Raw genomic sequence first — 6,318 nt, 5'->3', positions numbered from 1 at the left:
TGTGCCCTGCGACAGACTGAAATCCTTTTCTGGGTGTATCCTAGCCATGTGCTGCCTGGGATAGACTCCAGCCCCCCCCCGTGACCCCGACCACGATGAGCAGTCAGTAGGTTGATGCGTAACAGGCACACATATGTCATTTTTTATTGTATGAAAAACTATAATAAGAATGATCTAACATTCATCCAGAACCAGCTCAAGTTTCAGGTGAACTTGGAGTCTATCCCAGTAGGCATGGAGCATGAGGCAGGGAACATTCTGGATAGGATGCTAGTCCATCATAGGGGCCCACACACACCCATTAAGGTCGAAGCAGTGATATCAACTCAGCCACATGTTTTTGTACCGCAGAAGGGAAACAGAAGCCCCTGGAGATATCGTGTGTGAAGAGAGGGAGACACTGCAGACTCCACACGGACAGAGCCAGACGTGTAGAGTGATTACCGCTGATCTGCCAGGCCACCCAAATCATGGCACTGAAGTGTAGAAACCATTCTGTCAACCTTTAAATTCGATTTATTGCTGTGAATACATTAGCGGCCATCCCTGCAGCCGAACATTTCCTAAGTTTCTAATCATTCTTTAGTATCTTCTTGGGTGATTTTTTTTTTTGCCCATGCGTCATTACTGAAACAGTGTCAGACTCGTAGGCTGCCCTACATTAAAGGCGTGCTGGTACATTCACGAGACCACAGGACACATAAGTAACCTCTTCAATAACACAAAAGGTGAATATATGTTCAATAAGCCACTAGTGGATCCCTTGACTAACTTGGGTGACTACAAGCAGGTAAAGAAAGGCCAGGGAGAGAGAGACAATCAGCTAAGCTATTACGATAATGTAACCGGTTGTAAAGACAGATGGTAAAGTAATCAGTTTTCCCCAATTTACATATTAGATGCCAATGGCAGTAACATTTACATGACAAAATTACTTCTGTTCTGTGGTAAGAATTTTACGTTTTGCCCCGTTGCATACAAGAAGTTCAAATTCACCGATTCAGATCATGTACAATAAACCAACATCTATTGGCTTTCCACCTTACATTCAGTGGCCACTTTATTAGGTACTCCTACACAGTGTCTGGAATTGTTTCCAGAACTACTTCAAGTGTTGGCATGCAACATATTTTGGAGATACCTTTCTTACACGCAGCTGTTGTACCGCACTCCTACTGTTATCCTAAATAAGTCTGACTGTCTTTGTCGGACCTCTCTTTAACAAGGCCTTTTCAGCTAGATAACTGCTTCTGACTGCCTGTTTTTGGTTTTCCATCATTCTGTTTAAACTTTAGACTTGCATGTTAGCCTGTTTTCCCATTGGTTTCCTCCTTGTTTGGGTAAAGTAGGGTCTGGGTTGAGTATAGGTCTCTTGCCTCATGGCCTGTTTTTCTTCGGATAAGTTCTTAACTCAGTACCAGTCCCAGTCGAGGTGACGCTCTAGGGGAGCATCAGCACCGGCGCCCCCTGTCTGATGCCAAGTGAAACTGGGTTTATGTAGAGAGAATGATAATGAGAGAAGAGAGAAGGATAATGGTATCAATCTAGAGCAGGGCTCTTCAAATCTGCACCTCGATTCCAAATCCCGGCCTTGTTTTTAGCTCTCCTAGGTAGTTAGTTTGATAATTACTGATTTTGATCGGCTACAGAGGCTTCTCACGTGGCTGACGGGCGCAGGAAGGCAGGAAAATCAGCAGGGCTTGGATGCTGAGGACCGTGATTTGAACAGCGCTGATGTAGAGAATGGCAGATAGGAAAGGAGAGGTGAAGGGAGAGCAGAAGGAAAAGGGCAGGAAAAGAGAATGTAGAAAGGCGCTATATATGAGGGAGAACAGGACCGGTACACGCAAGATTGACGTTTGTTAGGTTAAGAGCGACGGGAGAAGATTGCCAACGGAGGATAGTGCTACACTGCACTCCATTGAAGATGGGCCCAAAAGGAAGAGAAACGCAGAGGACTGAGACAGCGACGGCGACACTGCGCAGTGCCAGTGTGAGGGATCAGCTTCGTCCAAGCAGTTATACAAGCTGGTGATTTACATCTCAGCTGCTGGGCCGTACAGTGAGGGGGAGACGTGCCGACCATATAAGGACCCCCACACATTCCCGCTTCCTTGCAGATCTAAGGGGGGGGGGGGGGGGGGGGGTGTTTAGTGACCCACCCCCCCCCTCCCCGGTACTGTGGCAGAGGCACTTCCTCAGGTTTATAGGAGCAGGAAGACTGAATCTATTCCTCGTTGTATCTAGAAGGCTGTTCCGTAAATAATTATGAATGTGTAAAGCAGGGATTTCATAATCAGCTTGGTCAGGTTACCACGAACATGAAAACTTCAAAGCAAACCTGGGTACATATACAGTAATATATTTATTAAATGTAACTTGCACCTACAGACACTTCAGAACATTGTTTTTAAGATGCTTCCTTCTATAACTGCTCAGCACTGTTTTTCCGCTCACAGAAAGTCACGGAACGCTTGCTTAATTCAGCAAAAATGTTGCAAATTTATTGGTTTCATAACAAAAGTCCATTGACAAGCGATGTTTAGCATATCCGCTCATAGCATCTACTCAGACATTTTCTTTTTAAGTGTCAAATTTTTTGACTGGCTTATTCAGTTCTGTTCTTGCCATTTTGCTATTAATTGCAATTGTAGTCAATGGCTCCCAAAAAGATACTTAGCACAAATATTTGGTGTTTTATGTTATTGCAAAGGCTTGTCATCACCCAATGATGCTTGTCAATTAACTTTTGAACTGATAACTCATAACAGGCCTTTTAGAACAATAATTTTGGTTTCAATTTATTACTACTTGAAATTAATATTTTGCTTAAAACTACCAGTTGTTTCTAATGTGATGTACATTTTTTATAAACAAATAATGCTTTTGGTTATAAAACCAATAAATTAGCAATATTTTTACTGAATTAAGCAAAGACTATCTGTAAGCACTGAATAATATTGTCATTTAATTGGTCAAATAAGACCTTCACAATACATAGGGAATCATTGGCAACTGTCTTTCTAACTGCTTCTTATACGCCTGTCCTTGTGTTAAGAGAATGAAGGAGGTCTATGTGGTGAAAGTCAAGAGAAATGTATTGAAATGGACCAGCCTCTAGGCTCTGTGGTCTGCTACATACTGGCTTCCGTCGGGCTTCTCTTACTGTACATCGTCACCAATCATAAGAGGAAGCACCATTAGAGCCAATGTGTCTGTATTGTACAGCCATACCTGGAACGGCTGGATGTTTACATACATCACACATAAACACAGCCGAAAACAGAGTGACAAATGCACTGGATGTTTCGCTGCCATTACGTAAGCGGGCATCCCAGACTATTAGGTCAGTTGGGGGCACAGAGGGAGGTTTCCTGGGGTGACCAGAATGGTCATGGAGAAGGCAGCATGACATCCAGATGGAAAATACAATCTGGAGCCACTCACATAATTCAATGTAAATCCGTTATGCTGAGGTCTTGGCTTGAAGGGCTGGAAGGACAGACAGACCGACCAGCTGACTCAATGCAATTCAATCAGCAGAATTGGCATCGACGCACCAACAGCCTCGGACACAGTACTAAACATAGCCCCTGGCCCAGAAACAGCAGCACAGCCTCCAGAGTCAATGGGATAAAAGGCTCGTCACATGCGCACACAGATTATCACAAGATTTTAATAAGAATGTTACTCAGCATATTACGTATGCTGACACGCTAGCCTGTCGTAGCAAGTTATATATACACCTAGACATTTAACTTGCTTCTAAATTGTTTACTATATCTGAGTATAGCACTTCTATTTCGATCAAAACCAGATGGAAACACATGGCATTGATGCACACATCAAAATACCAGAAACCTTCCCCATGAGAGGAACAAAAGTCTTCGATATCTATCTTTCTATCTATCTATCTATCTATCTATCTATGCATTTTTAACAAACATTATTTGATAGCAAACAATGTAATTTATGATGCTTGTTATGAATGCTTATTAAAGCTATTAAGGTATGTTAGGATGTTAATATATGGTTACATGCTGCTTATGCATGTTCTTTGAATGCATTATATATGCATTATGAAGGCCGGTGCACTGAATGTTCTATGAATGCATTATATATGCATTATGAAGGCCGGTGCACTGAATGTTCTATGAATGCATTATGATGTCGCAGTTAATGTTAAGCACTGCCCTTCTTTCATTACTCATGGTTCCAGGTTTTTGGTGATTAAGTTATGCATCTCAAACATTGGCCTTGAGTACAAGCCGTTTGGAAATGGCTTAAATTCCAGCTCTCTGAAGCACGCAACATACAGTTTTTGTTGAGACTGGGTCAAATGGGTATTTTTTGACGGCATATTTCTGTAGTGTTTAGCAGCTATCCTGCTGAGTGTTCATCAATCCCAACTCGCGAAAACTGTTCCTCTTTGCTGGTACAGTTTGTCCATGTTTGGCACATGATATTAGCATTTTTGTAACTGTTCTACTTGAATTGTTAAATAGTTACACAATTCAGATGCTGCTGGTTTGCTCCCTTCGGAGCTCTGCTTGTCACCTCATGTTGCTTTGAAAACCCACATATCGAAGTACCAAGGGCATAACTTTGGGTTGAGTTATTTATTTATTTATTTTTTTTGGGGGGGGGGGGAATCTCCATCCATTTAAGGGGGTCCAGTGGGTTGTATTGGCTTCTTTTGATTATTGGGGGGTTACAACTCCACTGCCCCCCCCCCCCCCCATAATTTACGCCGTTGCCAAGTACTCACAGTCAGATCACTTTTATAGCCAACCCATGCTGCTACTAATCATCATTCAAAGGTATTTTTTTATTGTGATTCTGTCCATCTCCTATATTTAGTTTCTAAATATGTAGAATTATTCAGATTTTTGATTAAATAGCACCTACTACATTATTGATCTCCATACATTCTATAGCTTCTGCGATGTTACAAAAGCAGTACTCCCCAGTACTTGCTTACCATCTCCCCAGTACTCCCCAGTATTCCCTTACCGTCTCTCCTGTGAAACTGCGACTCTGTTACAGGAACAGTAAATACCTCTATTTTCACTCTGTCGTCAAGATGAGTCACTTTATTGTTAATGCACACATGAAACAGGACAAGGAACAGCTGAAAATAAACAGCAAACAATAAATACCAGTGGGAGAATAAGTAAAGAATAAAGAATAAAATAGATAGACAGACAGACAGATAGACACAGACAGACAGACAGACAGATAGATAGATAGATAGATAGATAGATAGATAGATAGACAGATCAATTAATCAATCAATTAATTAAAATGGAAATTGACTAAAAACTATACACAGCAATAAATAACAATGACAGAGTACAAATGCTGTGCAATCTAGATGTGACATCAAAAGCACGGTGCATCATTAAAATTTTCATATGATATTAGATAAAGGTAAATTAAAATACCAAAAAATATGACTATATACTGATATTAGTGCTCATACTAACTCATTTTTGTACATAATGCAGAATCATGTATAAAGTAAATAACTAAACTTGTTATCATGGAAAAATATATATTACATACAAATCCAATGAGAACATTATATAAGTGAAGGAATCCTTCAGGAGGTATGGAGTGTTAGTGTCAAGGTCGCCATAGCGGCGTAGAGGCCTTGCTCAGCCGGCCCAGAGTCTTGTGCACACAACAGTCTCGCACTTGGCACTCCCTTGGAATCCGTGTTTCCACTAGCATGCACAAGCATTGCTATTCACTGACCTATATTTTTATTCAATCTCTTAAAAAGTATTCACAGACACTCATAAGACTTCTTTTCATTTGTATAAACACTATCCCCTATTTCCATCTTTCAAAATCAATATTTTGGCTCACAACACCAAATGTTTTAGCACGCAGTCATTATTCTATGACTTGGCATTGAGTGACTTGCCTAAATGTTTATCTCTTGCATCGAGGGTGACAAAAAAAGACAGGAATCTAAAGAATCTCCGGGGTTTCCTCTGCCCGCGACACGGGTAGCCTCATGATGTCAAGACGCCCAAGGATTCTAAGCTTTGTCATTTAAGGTCACCATGCAGCAGCTGTGTGACGGAAAATCCCGAGCAGCATGATTCCCAGCATGTCCGCTGAGCTCTGTATGCAAGCAGGTCAGGGTAACCTCAGTTCACACGTTCATCCCCCCAGATCCACGCCTGGGTGTCTGTTGCACGGGTTACATAACTGTCCCACTCCATGCTTAGCAGCCAGAGGCTGAAGGACATCACAGCAGGCTAATTTGGGAGCACCGGACCAGCTCAGGCCGCGCTTCTCTCTCATACG

The sequence above is a fragment of the Brienomyrus brachyistius genome, chromosome 17 (assembly GCF_023856365.1).
Source record: "Brienomyrus brachyistius isolate T26 chromosome 17, BBRACH_0.4, whole genome shotgun sequence".
NCBI lineage: Eukaryota > Metazoa > Chordata > Actinopteri > Osteoglossiformes > Mormyridae > Brienomyrus > Brienomyrus brachyistius.
Note: the sequence above shows the minus strand (reverse complement) of the source record.